The 19,652-nt window shown below is 42.0% G+C and overlaps 2 long non-coding RNA genes across 2 annotated transcripts; both read left to right on the top strand.

The window, feature by feature from the left end:
• The first annotated feature begins 879 nt into the window (after positions 1 to 879).
• Positions 880 to 8,016, top strand: LOC143858761 (uncharacterized). Its single transcript, XR_013239030.1, has 2 exons — positions 880 to 1,556; positions 4,563 to 8,016. It is a non-coding gene; the product is annotated as an uncharacterized LOC143858761 (long non-coding RNA).
• Positions 8,017 to 9,985: 1,969 nt separating this feature from the next.
• On the top strand, positions 9,986 to 17,915 carry LOC143858744 (uncharacterized). Its single transcript, XR_013239026.1, has 2 exons — positions 9,986 to 11,455; positions 14,462 to 17,915. It is a non-coding gene; the product is annotated as an uncharacterized LOC143858744 (long non-coding RNA).
• Positions 17,916 to 19,652: the final 1,737 nt, after the last annotated feature.

The following is a 19,652-nucleotide window of genomic DNA, read 5'->3' as shown; positions in this document are numbered from 1 at the left end:
ACAATGTGGCTAATGGATAGACTAGAAAACTTTATTGATAGACAGGCCCTGGTCTAACAGCTAGCAAGGAATGATTAGGTTCACAAATTTTAAATGAAACGGATAACGAGGAATCGAGAAATGGATCATGGTCATAAAAGGTGGTGAACAAGAACCATCGGCCTGATCCAAGACTGAAATAGTGAACAAACTCTAATCGGCGATAATAGATCAGAAAATCTCTGTAGAAAGTAGGCCTCGATCTGACAGCCAGCAGAACGGATATAAATCCGAGGTACAGGAATAATCACGTGATAAAGATGACAAGGTAGACTGCGATCTGGATGATGACCAAGCAAGAGCAAGAGTCATCGACCGGGTCTGAAAGAATGGTATGACTGAAATAGATAAAGAAACCTTATTCGAAAGGATAAGCCATAATCTAAGAATAATACACTATACACACATATATATACATATATATATATACACCCTAACCAGGGGCACCAGCCCTAATCTAATCTAACGGAGTCAAGAAAATCTCAACTCAAGACAAACTGATGAGTGCACTAGAACGTGCTATAGCCACATAAAGCGGACTACCCTAATCTATAAATGGAACAAAACCCCTAACTCTAGGCTTCACATGTGTAACCAACACATGTTCGTCCTATATGAGTACATATATATAGTGTCCTAGCAAGGGTTCCATAATTTTGGTTCTAAATGGAGCAACTAATATATATATACATAATATAATGAAATAAAAGTAGGGCCCAGGCATATCTGCAGGGTACTATGCATATGACCATACCCTTGATGTATAACGCCAGCACGCCCAACATTATACAGAGTATGTTCATCGCTCATTGGCTGCTGTAGAACACCAGCACACTGTAGACACCCCATTTTGTTTTGTTTTAATCAACAAATAAATTAGTGTGTTAAATCCATGTGAGAACCCCCTCTATCATTGATTTATATGTTTTAGGTCATTAATATCTTGATCTGACTTTACGGATCATCAATCGGGACAAAATAAGCTAGGGTCACTTCATAGCCCGGACCCTGATTCTATTCCGAAACCCGATTTCCGTAAATCGTTAGATCAGTGGCAGATCATGACCTGGGTCTAACCATCCAAAACCACCTAACCTCTCCTCTCATCCTAACCATCCAAACCTCACCTAACCTCACCTAACCTCTCCTCTCATCATAACCATCCAAACCTCACCAAACCTCACCTAACCTCACCTAACCTCACCTAACCTTACCTAACCTCACCTAACCTTACCTAACCTCACCTAACCTCACCTAACCTCCTATCCCATTCTCCTATAAATACCCTCTCATCCCACCATCAAAGGAAAAAGAAGAGAAGAAAAGAGGAGAGAACCCCTCTCTTAGAAAATTCATCCCTCTCCCTCATCTCTTCAAGGGTTCGGCCATCCTTGCCGGATCGGGTGATTTTATACGTTGGGTGATATATATTAAAAGCAGTCATTATCAAGCAAGGAATCATCTTCAAGGAATTAACATCAAAGAAAAAATCAAACACAAAGTGGGTTTCCAAAGAGGTAGGCATTTATTTCAATTCTATGTAGGGTCTGTTTTCATGCATATCTTTTACTTTAAAAGAAAAACCATGTTAGGAAGCATGTAGGGTCCGTTTTCCCCCTGGTTAGCCTCTGGTTAGACCCTGGTTGCACCCAGGTTCGCTGCTGGTTGCACCCAGGTTCGATGCTGGTTGCACCCTGGTTCCCTACTGATTCGCACCCTGGTTCCCCTGCTGGTTGCACCCTGGTTCCCTGCTGGTTGCACCCTGGTTCCCTACTGGTTCGCACCCTGGTTCGATATTGGTTCGCACCCTGGTTCCCTGCTGGTTCGCACTCTGGTTAGACCCTGGTTGCACCCAGGTTCGCTGCTGGTTGCACCCAGGTTCCCTCCTGGTTGCACCCTGGTTCCCCTGCTGGTTCGCACCCTGGTTCCCTGCTGGTTCGCACTCAGGTTCGCTGCTGGTTGCACCCAGGTTCCCTGCTGGTTGCACCCTGGTTCCCCTGCTGGTTCGCACCCTGGTTCCCTGCTGGTTCGCACCCTGGTGCACCCTGGTCCGCACCCTGGTTTGTACCCTGCTTCCTCCTAGTTAGACCATGGCTAGTCTCGGGTTTGCTCCTAACTTAGACCCGACTCACTTGACCCTAACCATTAACCCAATCCAACCAAGTAATATCCCAACACAATCCGAGTCGCATGTCTGAATCCATTTGGCCGAATCTCATAAGCCCGCCCACTTCGAATTCCGAAAATTCAAACCCTTGATGATTCCTATATGCTCAATTCTTTGATGCAAATTCCCAATTCCAAAATCCCATTGCTAGATCAATGTTTCTGAATCTCAAGTCCAATGCTCAAATGCAAACCCGATTCCAGATACAAATACCAATTCTGTCTTCCAAAATCCAAGTAACCTCCCCAGTGGAACTACGTGTGGCTTGATCCCCATCACGGGGTACGTAGGCAATTTGGCACTCCCAAGTTCAGTCGCACCTTTCTCTATCTTTCCCATTCCCTCACACTATTCATCATCTCGATTCATCTCGTGTCTCTCGGAACCATTGGATTATGGTTTCCGTCGTAAGAACCCTTAGAGCCCAATTTAGGAACAATGGTGTCGTGTCGTGTTGTGTCCTAAGTTTTAGGGAGTCCTAGAGTTAGGAGTCCAGCCTCATCACGGACGTTTGCTATGTATAGCAACCGTGCCATAGGTCTAGTTACACTAGTCACCCAATCTTTCCCTAGGACAAGCCTAGTAAACTAGGATGTAGGCAAACCTGCATTAGTCTAAGGGACCATTTGCATTTAGATGAGAATCATATAGCATCTTAGATGAAATCCTAAGATAATAAAATCCTCAACTTGAATTAAATAACTTCTCCTAAAACTGTTGAAACAGTCAATCCCGTCTAGGTCGGTGTCCTAGTTGAGTTAGGCATAAGTAGCTTAGCTTAGGTGCACCGAACTACGTCGACTCTGATCCCAGTGAGGCTTGGGTACGTAGGCAGCTTGGATGTCTGACGGCATACCACCCGCGAGTCGGCACCATAACAAATTGTGGTGTTTTGGATATTAATTTTCTTGTAAATACTTAATCAAATCAGTTAGGGTTTTCCATGAAATTAGAATTCTAGGAGAACTTTCACTTAGAATGAATCCAGACAAATTAATAAATCAAGATACACATCTAGGATTCACATTGAAATTAGATTCTAGGATGCATGTCACTTAGTTCGCACATTAACTTAGAGTTGAATGAGCCATTTAAAATAAATTTAAAAGAGTTAGCTTTTGGAATCGAAGACCGATTATCGGGCAGGAATGGTGCATGTGGTGGATAACTCCCCATACCTTCCATTCTCGTAACCAGGTAGCGAGTCTAGATTTCTGGTTAATTACGGGTCCTAGATCCCACATCTAGGTGGCGACTCTGTCAGTCTCTTTCGTGTGGAATTCGGATTGCCTTAGTGATCCCAAGTTTACAGGAAAGACAAATTCAAATCAATAATTAAAATGCACACGCCAATCGCGTGGGTACGAGAGACCAAGAGAGAGAGAGCGGCGGCTCGCGCCCCACCCCTCTCGCGGGATCCGGGTACCACAGTCTGGCGACTCTGCTGGGGATCACCTAACTTCATTAAAATTCCAAAAGATAATTCATTTGAATTTAATTTTAAATGGCTCATAAAAACTCTATACTTGTTAGATTAGTTTGTCTTGTTTTATTTTCTCATCACATTTTACTCAAACTTAATTTAACAAAACCTGAAGGCATCATAGATTGCGCAAACATATTGCACACACTTACATCACTTGCATCTAAACTCTTGCATCTCACGTGCACACACGTCCTATTTTAGGAACCCGGAGTGTTATCTAGCATGGTTGACTGGGATTTCATCACCTGGTGCCTCTGTGCTAGAGAAGCATTCCACCCTTAGCCTAGTACCTTTATGGTACGTAAACGGATCTCTTGTTCACGTACTGATACGCCGGACACTGGTACAGTATATCGAACATGGATTCGCGCTAAGGGAACTCTTGGCCTTACCCCTAGATTAACCCACACATGCATGTAGTATACGAACACATGTGCATCACGTGTGTGAGCCTAGTTTAGGATATCCTACCCATTGGTGTCTAGATTAGGCCGTGGTCCATCTTCCAATGGTCACGATCGGTCCTTATATACACGAACAAAGTCATGAGTCGAGATTCTCTCTCCACTCCGATAGATTAGGATTAAGGTTGATGCCTTCAGGTAACACTGATAAAATGTGAAAAAAAAAAAATTCCCTTTGAGTTAGGATATAAATCCCATTATTTCCAAAGATCTCATAGGATTAGTCATTCATGATCTATCCGTTGAAAGCAATCTTATGCTATCTCATCTAATCTTTTGATCGTGCGTCTTTCGTTCTTCTGTCATACGATTCGATCGTATCTTCATGCCATCCCCTAACTGGCAGATGCAGAATCTCACAATCTTTTGATTATGCGTTCTCATGATCTGATCATGCCTGGTCCAGATAATCCAATCTTGCTTGTACCCCTGGTCTGTTCCTCCTCTAGGGGCTACCTTTTTCAAGATTATTTTGCTAAGTCCTTCAGAGTTCACTCTCAGAATCCTTGAGCTAGGGGCATTTCCCTATGCGAATCAGTCATCATTGTCCAAAATTGAAAGTATCAGCCATGATGATGTTCAGAACGAACCAGCCTTCGCCGAGCCTTCAATGCCAAACAGTTGCAGCAGTTAAAGTTTTAGTCACTTACTATTTTATGTTGAGTCAGTCATCATGGTCAGTATAATTGTTGAGTCCGGTCTTACAGTTAAAGGTCAATGCCTAGTCCAGGCAAGTTATCTTCTGTTTCCCTTTCTTATTTAGAGTTGTGAATCCTGAGCATGTTCAGGATAGGTCGTCTGATGTAATAGCTTTTCTTTAAATAAAATTTCAGTCAGTTCAAAAAAGTTCACTTGTGTCTGTTCTTAAGTGTGCTTCTGATCTTAAAATAAGACTCCCTCTTCAAATGAGGACAAAATTGACGAAACTCCACTTGAGTCACAGCAATTACTTGAACGAGAGGAGGAGCGCCAATCCCAACCTTTCAAAGATGAAATTGAAATGATAAACACTGGCACTGAAACTTTGATTCAGTGAATGCCGATTGAAAATACATTACCCTCTAAAGAGTGTGAAGAATTGATAAAATTATTTCAAGAATAAGAAGATTGTCTAGAAAAGCTACAACCGATACCAGGGGCAAGACATAGATGGAAAGCTCAAAGAAAATGAAGAAAGTGAGAAGATATATGCTATACAAGGGGCATAGAGTGGAAACAACTTTCATATTTCCAATCAATGACCTTGGTTCTCAAATTCATAACATAAAGCCAACAAATTCAAGATGAAAAGTTCAAGAGCAAACAATGAAAAGTGATCATCAGATATCGAGAGTACGAATCCATAGATGGAGGATGTCAAAGAACAAGTTTCACTCTATGAAAATCAAAAGCACGTATTAGAATCTTGGAAGAAGAAGATCCATTATCTCTTACCTGGAAATGCCGTCAAATTCTGTGAAAAAAAAAGAAAAGAAAAAATAAATAAATAATCAGTACCAGAGGGACCCTAGTAACCTAGATCGATTCCCAATTTGAACATCGGAAGGCCTCCTTTGGCCGAATAAATCCCAAAATCAGAACCCAACGTCAAAAGAATACCGGTTTGCAAACCCTTCGAGCCTGAATCAAATTTTCTTGAAAACCCATCAAACTAGGGGCATCCGCCCCGAACTACGCGAGACCTGATCCCTACACTGGGGTACGTAGGCAGCTCGGTTAAACCGAGTTCGGTCGATTCAAAAAAAAAGAAAAAGAAAAATCAATCGTTCCAGAAAAAAAAAGAGGGACAAGTTCCAAAAGAAGAGAAGTTAATTGTTCCAGAAAGAAAAGAAAAAAGGAAAAAAATCAATTAACCTTCAAACAATTGATCTTCAAACTAGGGGCATTCGCCTTGACCTACACACGACCTGATTCCTACCTTGGGATATGTAGGCAACCTGTTCACAGGTTCGGTCGAAATCTTTGTTGAACCTTAAGCCATTCTTTGAAAAGCCCTATCCTACCTATAAAGTCCTTCTGGTGTTCAGAACTAATGAGCTAGGTCCCGAGACACAATAAAAAAAAATGATGAATAAGAAAACGAACGGAGTTTGAAGATCTGCTAGACTGAAAACCTGAAAGGGCGGTCTAGGCAAAATTTAAGATCATTCCCCTGCTAAGTTGAAAACCCGAAAGGGCGGCTTAGGCAAAAGCTAAGGGGATAGCCTGCTGGATCGAAAACCTAGAATGGTGGTTCAGGCAAAAGTTAAGGCTAGCGCGGTCCGCCAAGTTAAAAACCCCGAAGAGGTGACTTGGTCACGGTAAGAGAATCATTATAAGAAGGCTACAGCTGGTATCAAGACTGAAGATCAACTGAAGTTCAAGCAAATTCAAGTGATATCCTCAAAACTGGGGGCATTGAAGCTAAGCAATCTTAGGGGGCGTAATTAAATCCTTGAGGCATTACTGTTTTAAGGAAAAAGTCCAGTGTTTACCAATTGAAAAACTATTCCTCGAAAGGATAGACTTACCAAACAAAATATTAACTAAGTCAGAAGCATCACTGTGTTTGTCAGTATAGTCAGTCAATCTTTGTTATTCTAAGTTCACTCCTTCAGGGCTGCTCAATCCTTTGAGTAGTGCCTTTCATCTAAGTTTTCTCTTTAGAAAGAGTCAATCGTCGTTCCTATGTCCAAATGATGTAACTGTCTTGGTGAAGGAGGCCCGGCCTAGGCAGCTCCCTGCAATTATACCTGAAAGGGTTCGAGAATCTAGTCAAACAGCTACATTTCAAAGAAGATCAACTCAGAAGAGTTCAGAAGTAGAAACATCAGAAAGCCCAGCTTCCGTAAAAAGATCATACCCCAGGAAGGCACCTTAAGCTTGGAAGAGCCCCAGATGCAATGGTGGTTGAGCCAATTTCTCAGAAAGATGAACCATTAAAATTCAGAATTTCCTTCCGGTTAGTTAAATACTATCCTGGTCAAGAAATGTTCATCTAAGCACCTGTCAAAAAACAGATCCCGCTTTTCCATGTTAGAGAGCCGTTGTTCTAAATTACCAATTTCAAGTATCTTGTTCAAGGTTTCAGTTATCAAAATCCCCAGAAGACAAGACCAACAGTCTCATTGAGAAAAATCTTGTTGAAGTTTCATAAAAGTGTTCCTAATCCATTCTTGTTACTAATGGTTCTTCGTTCATAAGGTTGGTCGTCTCATCATTCGTCAAAGTCTTGGTTTCCAATATCTTTACTGGGCACGATCTATAATGTCCCCGATTTCATTGAGTTCAAAAAAAAAATAAAAAAAAAAATCCAAAATTCATCAAATCCAATCCCCGATTCAAACAAATCCAATCTTACGTCAAATTCAAGTTCATGAAAAATCTCATGTCCTCTTTGAGCCCTTTTGTGAAAGGTGCCTCATTTCTCGAGTCCATTTGTGAATGGTCTCGTCTTCTCCTTGAACCCGTTTGTGAACAGGTTTCTCATTCTCTGAGTCCATTTGTGAATGCTCTAATGTCCTCTTTGAGCCCGTTTGTGAACGGTGCCTCTGTTCTCGAGGCCATTTGTGAATGGTCTCATCTTCTCCTTGAGCCCGTTTGCGGACGGTACCTCATTTTCCAAAAATAAAAAAATTTATCAAATCCAAATCCTTAATTAAAAAAATAAATAAAAAAAAATCCAATCCTACGTCAAATTCAAGTTCATGAAAAATCTCATGTCCTCTTTGAGCCCGTTTGTGAACGGTGCCTCTTTTCTCGAGGCCATTTGTGAATGGTCTCATCTTCTCCTTGAGCCCGTTTGCGGACGGTACCTCATTTTCCAAAAATAAAAAAATTTATCAAATCCAAATCCTTAATTAAAAAAATAAAATAAAAATCCCATCCTACGTCAAATTCAAGTTCATGGAAAATCTCTAAATTCTTCGAGCCCGTTTGTGAACGGTACCTCTTTTCTCGAGCCCATTTGCAAATGGCCTCGTCTTCTCCTTGAGCCCGTTTGTGAACGGTGCCTCATCTCTCGAGTCCATTTGTGAATGGTTTCGTCTTCTCCTTGAGCCCATTTGTGAACGGTGCCTCATTTTCTGAGTTCATTTATGAATGGTCTCATGTCCTCCTTGAGCCCGTTTGTGGACGGTGCCTCATTTCTCAAAAAATCAAAAATTCATCAAATCCAATCCCCAATTCAAAAAATCCAATCCTACGTCAAATTCAAATTCATAAAAATCTCTAAATTTTTCATTGTTGAATTCATCAATCAAAGCTATCTTGTGTCGTCGAGCCCGTTTGTGAACGGTGCCTCATTTCTCGAGCCCATTTGTGAATGGTCTCGTCTTCTCCTTGAGCCCGTTTACGGACGGTACCTCATTTCCCAAAAATAAAAAATTTATCAAATCCAAATCCTTAATTCAAAAAAATCCAATCCTACGACAAATTCAAGTTCATAAAAATTCTCTTGTTTCTTTGAGCCCGTTTGTGAACGGTGCCTCTTTTCTCGAGTCCATTTGTAAATGGTCTCGTCTTCTCCTTGAACCCGTTTGTGAACGGTGTCTCCTTTTTCCGAGTCCATTTGTGAATGGTCTCATGTTCTCCTTGAGCCCGTTTGTGAACGGCGCCTCATTTCTCGAGTTCATTTGTGAATGGTCTCGTCTTCTCCTTGAGCCCATTTGTGAACGGTGCCTCATTTTCTGAGTTCATTTATGAATGGTCTCATGTCCTCCTTGAGCCCGTTTGTGGACGGTGCCTCATTTCTCAAAAAATCAAAAATTCATCAAATCCAATCCCCAATTCAAAAAATCCAATCCTACGTCAAATTCAAATTCATAAAAATCTCTAAATTTTTCATTGTTGAATTCATCAATCAAAGCTATCTTGTGTCGTCGAGCCCGTTTGTGAACGGTGCCTCATTTCTCGAGCCCATTTGTGAATGGTCTCGTCTTCTCCTTGAGCCCGTTTGCGGACGGTACCTCATTTCCCAAAAATAAAAATTCATCAAATCCAATCCCCGATTCAAACAAATCCAATCTTACGTCAAATTCAAGTTCATGAAAAATCTCATGTCCTCTTTGAGCCCTTCTGTGAAAGGTGCCTCATTTCTCGAGGCCGTTTGTGAATGGTCTCGTCTTCTCCTTGAGCCCGTTTGCGGACGGTACCTCATTTCCCAAAAATAAAAAATTCATCAAAACCAATCCCCGATTCAAACAAACCCAATCTTACGTCAAATTCAAGTTCATGAAAAATCTCATGCCCTCTTTGAGCCCGTTTGTGAACGGTGCCTCTTTTCTCGAGGCCATTTGGGGATGGTCTCGTCTTCTCCTTGAACCCGTTTGTGAACATGTTTCTCATTTTCTGAGTCCATTTGTGAATGGTCTCGTGTTCTCCTTGAGCCCGTTTGTGAACGGCGCCTCATTTCTCGAGTCCATTTGTGAATGGTCTCGTCTTCTCCTTGAGCCCGTTTGTGAACGGTGCCTCATTTCTCGAATCCATTTGTGAATGGTCTTGTCTTCTCCTTGAGCCCGTTTGTGAACGGTGCCTCATTTTTCGAATCCATTTGTGAATGGTCTCGTCTTCTCCTTGAGCCCGTTTGTGAACGGTGCCTCATTTTCTGAGTCCATTTGTGAATGGTCTCGTGTCCTCTTTGAGCCCGTTTGTGAACGGTGCCTCATTTCTCGAGTCCATTTGTGAATGGTCTTGTCTTCTCCTTGAGCCCGTTTGTGAACGGTGCCTCATTTCTCGAATCCATTTGTGAATGGTCTTGTCTTCTCCTTGAGCCCGTTTGTGAACGGTGCCTCATTTCTCGAATCCATTTGTGAATGGTCTCGTCTTCTCCTTGAGCCCGTTTGTGAACGGTGCCTCATTTCTCGAATCCATTTGTGAATGGTCTCGTCTTCTCCTTGAGCCTGTTTGTGAATGGTGCCTCATTTCTCGAGTCCATTTGTGAATGGTCTTGTCTTATCCTTGAGCCCGTTTGTGAATGGTGCCTCTTTTCTCGAATCCATTTGTGAATGGTATCGTCCTCCTTGAGCCCGTTTGTGAACGGTGCCTCATTTCTCGAGTCCATTTGTGAATGGTCTTGTCTTCTCCTTGAGCCCGTTTGTGAACGGTGCCTCTTTTCTCGAATCCATTTGTGAATGGTATCGTCCTCCTTGAGCCCGTTTGTGAACGGTGCCTCATTTCTCGAGTCCATTTGTGAATGGTCTTGTCTTCTCCTTGAGCCCGTTTGTGAACGGTGCCTCTTTTCTCGAGTCCATTTGTGAATGGTTTTCTATCCTCCTTGAGGCCGTTTGTGAACGGTGCCTCATTATCCAAGTCCATTTGGGAATGCTTCTTATCCTCGTTGAACCCGCTTGTGAGCGGCGTCTCATCTCCTTCTAAAAACAGTTTGAGAGCGATCTTTGTCCTTTCCCTTCAGAATCCATTCGAAAATGATATCTCATTCTCTAATTGCCCGTTTGTGAACGGCGCCGCATCGAGTTTTTTTTATTATTCAAGTTCTAGGGTTTCATCTAAGGTTTTGCATTATGTTAAGGTGCGTTGTGTCTAGAGAGTCCTTTGTCGATTAAAACTACGCAAAATGGTTCTGTCATTTTTAACTTTGGTATTCAATGACTACGTCATCTCTACCAAAGAGGGGCATCTGTAGACACCCCATTTTGTTTTGTTTTAATCAACAAATAAATTAGTGTGTTAAATCCATGTGAGAACCCCCTCTATCATTGATTTATATGTTTTAGGTCATTAATATCTTGATCTGACTTTACGGATCATCAATCGGGACAAAATAAGCTAGGGTCACTTCATAGCCCGGACCCTGATTCTATTCCGAAACCCGATTTCCGTAAATCGTTAGATCAGTGGCAGATCATGACCTGGGTCTAACCATCCAAAACCACCTAACCTCTCCTCTCATCCTAACCATCCAAACCTCACCTAACCTCACCTAACCTCTCCTCTCATCATAACCATCCAAACCTCACCAAACCTCACCTAACCTCACCTAACCTCACCTAACCTTACCTAACCTCACCTAACCTTACCTAACCTCACCTAACCTCACCTAACCTCCTATCCCATTCTCCTATAAATACCCTCTCATCCCACCATCAAAGGAAAAAGAAGAGAAGAAAAGAGGAGAGAACCCCTCTCTTAGAAAATTCATCCCTCTCCCTCATCTCTTCAAGGGTTCGGCCATCCTTGCCGGATCGGGTGATTTTATACGTTGGGTGATATATATTAAAAGCAGTCATTATCAAGCAAGGAATCATCTTCAAGGAATTAACATCAAAGAAAAAATCAAACACAAAGTGGGTTTCCAAAGAGGTAGGCATTTATTTCAATTCTATGTAGGGTCTGTTTTCATGCATATCTTTTACTTTAAAAGAAAAACCATGTTAGGAAGCATGTAGGGTCCGTTTTCCCCCTGGTTAGCCTCTGGTTAGACCCTGGTTGCACCCAGGTTCGCTGCTGGTTGCACCCAGGTTCGATGCTGGTTGCACCCTGGTTCCCTACTGATTCGCACCCTGGTTCCCCTGCTGGTTGCACCCTGGTTCCCTGCTGGTTGCACCCTGGTTCCCTACTGGTTCGCACCCTGGTTCGATATTGGTTCGCACCCTGGTTCCCTGCTGGTTCGCACTCTGGTTAGACCCTGGTTGCACCCAGGTTCGCTGCTGGTTGCACCCAGGTTCCCTCCTGGTTGCACCCTGGTTCCCCTGCTGGTTCGCACCCTGGTTCCCTGCTGGTTCGCACTCAGGTTCGCTGCTGGTTGCACCCAGGTTCCCTGCTGGTTGCACCCTGGTTCCCCTGCTGGTTCGCACCCTGGTTCCCTGCTGGTTCGCACCCTGGTGCACCCTGGTCCGCACCCTGGTTTGTACCCTGCTTCCTCCTAGTTAGACCATGGCTAGTCTCGGGTTTGCTCCTAACTTAGACCCGACTCACTTGACCCTAACCATTAACCCAATCCAACCAAGTAATATCCCAACACAATCCGAGTCGCATGTCTGAATCCATTTGGCCGAATCTCATAAGCCCGCCCACTTCGAATTCCGAAAATTCAAACCCTTGATGATTCCTATATGCTCAATTCTTTGATGCAAATTCCCAATTCCAAAATCCCATTGCTAGATCAATGTTTCTGAATCTCAAGTCCAATGCTCAAATGCAAACCCGATTCCAGATACAAATACCAATTCTGTCTTCCAAAATCCAAGTAACCTCCCCAGTGGAACTACGTGTGGCTTGATCCCCATCACGGGGTACGTAGGCAATTTGGCACTCCCAAGTTCAGTCGCACCTTTCTCTATCTTTCCCATTCCCTCACACTATTCATCATCTCGATTCATCTCGTGTCTCTCGGAACCATTGGATTATGGTTTCCGTCGTAAGAACCCTTAGAGCCCAATTTAGGAACAATGGTGTCGTGTCGTGTTGTGTCCTAAGTTTTAGGGAGTCCTAGAGTTAGGAGTCCAGCCTCATCACGGACGTTTGCTATGTATAGCAACCGTGCCATAGGTCTAGTTACACTAGTCACCCAATCTTTCCCTAGGACAAGCCTAGTAAACTAGGATGTAGGCAAACCTGCATTAGTCTAAGGGACCATTTGCATTTAGATGAGAATCATATAGCATCTTAGATGAAATCCTAAGATAATAAAATCCTCAACTTGAATTAAATAACTTCTCCTAAAACTGTTGAAACAGTCAATCCCGTCTAGGTCGGTGTCCTAGTTGAGTTAGGCATAAGTAGCTTAGCTTAGGTGCACCGAACTACGTCGACTCTGATCCCAGTGAGGCTTGGGTACGTAGGCAGCTTGGATGTCTGACGGCATACCACCCGCGAGTCGGCACCATAACAAATTGTGGTGTTTTGGATATTAATTTTCTTGTAAATACTTAATCAAATCAGTTAGGGTTTTCCATGAAATTAGAATTCTAGGAGAACTTTCACTTAGAATGAATCCAGACAAATTAATAAATCAAGATACACATCTAGGATTCACATTGAAATTAGATTCTAGGATGCATGTCACTTAGTTCGCACATTAACTTAGAGTTGAATGAGCCATTTAAAATAAATTTAAAAGAGTTAGCTTTTGGAATCGAAGACCGATTATCGGGCAGGAATGGTGCATGTGGTGGATAACTCCCCATACCTTCCATTCTCGTAACCAGGTAGCGAGTCTAGATTTCTGGTTAATTACGGGTCCTAGATCCCACATCTAGGTGGCGACTCTGTCAGTCTCTTTCGTGTGGAATTCGGATTGCCTTAGTGATCCCAAGTTTACAGGAAAGACAAATTCAAATCAATAATTAAAATGCACACGCCAATCGCGTGGGTACGAGAGACCAAGAGAGAGAGAGCGGCGGCTCGCGCCCCACCCCTCTCGCGGGATCCGGGTACCACAGTCTGGCGACTCTGCTGGGGATCACCTAACTTCATTAAAATTCCAAAAGATAATTCATTTGAATTTAATTTTAAATGGCTCATAAAAACTCTATACTTGTTAGATTAGTTTGTCTTGTTTTATTTTCTCATCACATTTTACTCAAACTTAATTTAACAAAACCTGAAGGCATCATAGATTGCGCAAACATATTGCACACACTTACATCACTTGCATCTAAACTCTTGCATCTCACGTGCACACACGTCCTATTTTAGGAACCCGGAGTGTTATCTAGCATGGTTGACTGGGATTTCATCACCTGGTGCCTCTGTGCTAGAGAAGCATTCCACCCTTAGCCTAGTACCTTTATGGTATGTAAACGGATCTCTTGTTCACGTACTGATACGCCGGACACTGGTACAGTATATCGAACATGGATTCGCGCTAAGGGAACTCTTGGCCTTACCCCTAGATTAACCCACACATGCATGTAGTATACGAACACATGTGCATCACGTGTGTGAGCCTAGTTTAGGATATCCTACCCATTGGTGTCTAGATTAGGCCGTGGTCCATCTTCCAATGGTCACGATCGGTCCTTATATACACGAACAAAGTCATGAGTCGAGATTCTCTCTCCACTCCGATAGATTAGGATTAAGGTTGATGCCTTCAGGTAACACTGATAAAATGTGAAAAAAAAAAAATTCCCTTTGAGTTAGGATATAAATCCCATTATTTCCAAAGATCTCATAGGATTAGTCATTCATGATCTATCCGTTGAAAGCAATCTTATGCTATCTCATCTAATCTTTTGATCGTGCGTCTTTCGTTCTTCTGTCATACGATTCGATCGTATCTTCATGCCATCCCCTAACTGGCAGATGCAGAATCTCACAATCTTTTGATTATGCGTTCTCATGATCTGATCATGCCTGGTCCAGATAATCCAATCTTGCTTGTACCCCTGGTCTGTTCCTCCTCTAGGGGCTACCTTTTTCAAGATTATTTTGCTAAGTCCTTCAGAGTTCACTCTCAGAATCCTTGAGCTAGGGGCATTTCCCTATGCGAATCAGTCATCATTGTCCAAAATTGAAAGTATCAGCCATGATGATGTTCAGAACGAACCAGCCTTCGCCGAGCCTTCAATGCCAAACAGTTGCAGCAGTTAAAGTTTTAGTCACTTACTATTTTATGTTGAGTCAGTCATCATGGTCAGTATAATTGTTGAGTCCGGTCTTACAGTTAAAGGTCAATGCCTAGTCCAGGCAAGTTATCTTCTGTTTCCCTTTCTTATTTAGAGTTGTGAATCCTGAGCATGTTCAGGATAGGTCGTCTGATGTAATAGCTTTTCTTTAAATAAAATTTCAGTCAGTTCAAAAAAGTTCACTTGTGTCTGTTCTTAAGTGTGCTTCTGATCTTAAAATAAGACTCCCTCTTCAAATGAGGACAAAATTGACGAAACTCCACTTGAGTCACAGCAATTACTTGAACGAGAGGAGGAGCGCCAATCCCAACCTTTCAAAGATGAAATTGAAATGATAAACACTGGCACTGAAACTTTGATTCAGTGAATGCCGATTGAAAATACATTACCCTCTAAAGAGTGTGAAGAATTGATAAAATTATTTCAAGAATAAGAAGATTGTCTAGAAAAGCTACAACCGATACCAGGGGCAAGACATAGATGGAAAGCTCAAAGAAAATGAAGAAAGTGAGAAGATATATGCTATACAAGGGGCATAGAGTGGAAACAACTTTCATATTTCCAATCAATGACCTTGGTTCTCAAATTCATAACATAAAGCCAACAAATTCAAGATGAAAAGTTCAAGAGCAAACAATGAAAAGTGATCATCAGATATCGAGAGTACGAATCCATAGATGGAGGATGTCAAAGAACAAGTTTCACTCTATGAAAATCAAAAGCACGTATTAGAATCTTGGAAGAAGAAGATCCATTATCTCTTACCTGGAAATGCCGTCAAATTCTGTGAAAAAAAAAGAAAAGAAAAAATAAATAAATAATCAGTACCAGAGGGACCCTAGTAACCTAGATCGATTCCCAATTTGAACATCGGAAGGCCTCCTTTGGCCGAATAAATCCCAAAATCAGAACCCAACGTCAAAAGAATACCGGTTTGCAAACCCTTCGAGCCTGAATCAAATTTTCTTGAAAACCCATCAAACTAGGGGCATCCGCCCCGAACTACGCGAGACCTGATCCCTACACTGGGGTACGTAGGCAGCTCGGTTAAACCGAGTTCGGTCGATTCAAAAAAAAAGAAAAAGAAAAATCAATCGTTCCAGAAAAAAAAAGAGGGACAAGTTCCAAAAGAAGAGAAGTTAATTGTTCCAGAAAGAAAAGAAAAAAGGAAAAAAATCAATTAACCTTCAAACAATTGATCTTCAAACTAGGGGCATTCGCCTTGACCTACACACGACCTGATTCCTACCTTGGGATATGTAGGCAACCTGTTCACAGGTTCGGTCGAAATCTTTGTTGAACCTTAAGCCATTCTTTGAAAAGCCCTATCCTACCTATAAAGTCCTTCTGGTGTTCAGAACTAATGAGCTAGGTCCCGAGACACAATAAAAAAAAATGATGAATAAGAAAACGAACGGAGTTTGAAGATCTGCTAGACTGAAAACCTGAAAGGGCGGTCTAGGCAAAATTTAAGATCATTCCCCTGCTAAGTTGAAAACCCGAAAGGGCGGCTTAGGCAAAAGCTAAGGGGATAGCCTGCTGGATCGAAAACCTAGAATGGTGGTTCAGGCAAAAGTTAAGGCTAGCGCGGTCCGCCAAGTTAAAAACCCCGAAGAGGTGACTTGGTCACGGTAAGAGAATCATTATAAGAAGGCTACAGCTGGTATCAAGACTGAAGATCAACTGAAGTTCAAGCAAATTCAAGTGATATCCTCAAAACTGGGGGCATTGAAGCTAAGCAATCTTAGGGGGCGTAATTAAATCCTTGAGGCATTACTGTTTTAAGGAAAAAGTCCAGTGTTTACCAATTGAAAAACTATTCCTCGAAAGGATAGACTTACCAAACAAAATATTAACTAAGTCAGAAGCATCACTGTGTTTGTCAGTATAGTCAGTCAATCTTTGTTATTCTAAGTTCACTCCTTCAGGGCTGCTCAATCCTTTGAGTAGTGCCTTTCATCTAAGTTTTCTCTTTAGAAAGAGTCAATCGTCGTTCCTATGTCCAAATGATGTAACTGTCTTGGTGAAGGAGGCCCGGCCTAGGCAGCTCCCTGCAATTATACCTGAAAGGGTTCGAGAATCTAGTCAAACAGCTACATTTCAAAGAAGATCAACTCAGAAGAGTTCAGAAGTAGAAACATCAGAAAGCCCAGCTTCCGTAAAAAGATCATACCCCAGGAAGGCACCTTAAGCTTGGAAGAGCCCCAGATGCAATGGTGGTTGAGCCAATTTCTCAGAAAGATGAACCATTAAAATTCAGAATTTCCTTCCGGTTAGTTAAATACTATCCTGGTCAAGAAATGTTCATCTAAGCACCTGTCAAAAAACAGATCCCGCTTTTCCATGTTAGAGAGCCGTTGTTCTAAATTACCAATTTCAAGTATCTTGTTCAAGGTTTCAGTTATCAAAATCCCCAGAAGACAAGACCAACAGTCTCATTGAGAAAAATCTTGTTGAAGTTTCATAAAAGTGTTCCTAATCCATTCTTGTTACTAATGGTTCTTCGTTCATAAGGTTGGTCGTCTCATCATTCGTCAAAGTCTTGGTTTCCAATATCTTTACTGGGCACGATCTATAATGTCCCCGATTTCATTGAGTTCAAAAAAAAAATAAAAAAAAAAATCCAAAATTCATCAAATCCAATCCCCGATTCAAACAAATCCAATCTTACGTCAAATTCAAGTTCATGAAAAATCTCATGTCCTCTTTGAGCCCTTTTGTGAAAGGTGCCTCATTTCTCGAGTCCATTTGTGAATGGTCTCGTCTTCTCCTTGAACCCGTTTGTGAACAGGTTTCTCATTCTCTGAGTCCATTTGTGAATGCTCTAATGTCCTCTTTGAGCCCGTTTGTGAACGGTGCCTCTGTTCTCGAGGCCATTTGTGAATGGTCTCATCTTCTCCTTGAGCCCGTTTGCGGACGGTACCTCATTTTCCAAAAATAAAAAAATTTATCAAATCCAAATCCTTAATTAAAAAAATAAATAAAAAAAAATCCAATCCTACGTCAAATTCAAGTTCATGAAAAATCTCATGTCCTCTTTGAGCCCGTTTGTGAACGGTGCCTCTTTTCTCGAGGCCATTTGTGAATGGTCTCATCTTCTCCTTGAGCCCGTTTGCGGACGGTACCTCATTTTCCAAAAATAAAAAAATTTATCAAATCCAAATCCTTAATTAAAAAAATAAAATAAAAATCCCATCCTACGTCAAATTCAAGTTCATGGAAAATCTCTAAATTCTTCGAGCCCGTTTGTGAACGGTACCTCTTTTCTCGAGCCCATTTGCAAATGGCCTCGTCTTCTCCTTGAGCCCGTTTGTGAACGGTGCCTCATCTCTCGAGTCCATTTGTGAATGGTTTCGTCTTCTCCTTGAGCCCATTTGTGAACGGTGCCTCATTTTCTGAGTTCATTTATGAATGGTCTCATGTCCTCCTTGAGCCCGTTTGTGGACGGTGCCTCATTTCTCAAAAAATCAAAAATTCATCAAATCCAATCCCCAATTCAAAAAATCCAATCCTACGTCAAATTCAAATTCATAAAAATCTCTAAATTTTTCATTGTTGAATTCATCAATCAAAGCTATCTTGTGTCGTCGAGCCCGTTTGTGAACGGTGCCTCATTTCTCGAGCCCATTTGTGAATGGTCTCGTCTTCTCCTTGAGCCCGTTTACGGACGGTACCTCATTTCCCAAAAATAAAAAATTTATCAAATCCAAATCCTTAATTCAAAAAAATCCAATCCTACGACAAATTCAAGTTCATAAAAATTCTCTTGTTTCTTTGAGCCCGTTTGTGAACGGTGCCTCTTTTCTCGAGTCCATTTGTAAATGGTCTCGTCTTCTCCTTGAACCCGTTTGTGAACGGTGTCTCCTTTTTCCGAGTCCATTTGTGAATGGTCTCATGTTCTCCTTGAGCCCGTTTGTGAACGGCGCCTCATTTCTCGAGTTCATTTGTGAATGGTCTCGTCTTCTCCTTGAGCCCATTTGTGAACGGTGCCTCATTTTCTGAGTTCATTTATGAATGGTCTCATGTCCTCCTTGAGCCCGTTTGTGGACGGTGCCTCATTTCTCAAAAAATCAAAAATTCATCAAATCCAATCCCCAATTCAAAAAATCCAATCCTACGTCAAATTCAAATTCATAAAAATCTCTAAATTTTTCATTGTTGAATTCATCAATCAAAGCTATCTTGTGTCGTCGAGCCCGTTTGTGAACGGTGCCTCATTTCTCGAGCCCATTTGTGAATGGTCTCGTCTTCTCCTTGAGCCCGTTTGCGGACGGTACCTCATTTCCCAAAAATAAAAATTCATCAAATCCAATCCCCGATTCAAACAAATCCAATCTTACGTCAAATTCAAGTTCATGAAAAATCTCATGTCCTCTTTGAGCCCTTCTGTGAAAGGTGCCTCATTTCTCGAGGCCGTTTGTGAATGGTCTCGTCTTCTCCTTGAGCCCGTTTGCGGACGGTACCTCATTTCCCAAAAATAAAAAATTCATCAAAACCAATCCCCGATTCAAACAAACCCAATCTTACGTCAAATTCAAGTTCATGAAAAATCTCATGCCCTCTTTGAGCCCGTTTGTGAACGGTGCCTCTTTTCTCGAGGCCATTTGGGGATGGTCTCGTCTTCTCCTTGAACCCGTTTGTGAACATGTTTCTCATTTTCTGAGTCCATTTGTGAATGGTCTCGTGTTCTCCTTGAGCCCGTTTGTGAACGGCGCCTCATTTCTCGAGTCCATTTGTGAATGGTCTCGTCTTCTCCTTGAGCCCGTTTGTGAACGGTGCCTCATTTCTCGAATCCATTTGTGAATGGTCTTGTCTTCTCCTTGAGCCCGTTTGTGAACGGTGCCTCATTTTTCGAATCCATTTGTGAATGGTCTCGTCTTCTCCTTGAGCCCGTTTGTGAACGGTGCCTCATTTTCTGAGTCCATTTG

The sequence above is a fragment of the Tasmannia lanceolata genome, unplaced genomic scaffold, assembly GCF_043159265.1.
Source record: "Tasmannia lanceolata isolate RefF3 unplaced genomic scaffold, GAP_Taslan_0.1 ptg000026l, whole genome shotgun sequence".
In the NCBI taxonomy this organism is placed as follows: domain Eukaryota; kingdom Viridiplantae; phylum Streptophyta; class Magnoliopsida; order Canellales; family Winteraceae; genus Tasmannia; species Tasmannia lanceolata.
Note: the sequence above shows the minus strand (reverse complement) of the source record. Positions and strands in the feature narration are given on the sequence as shown.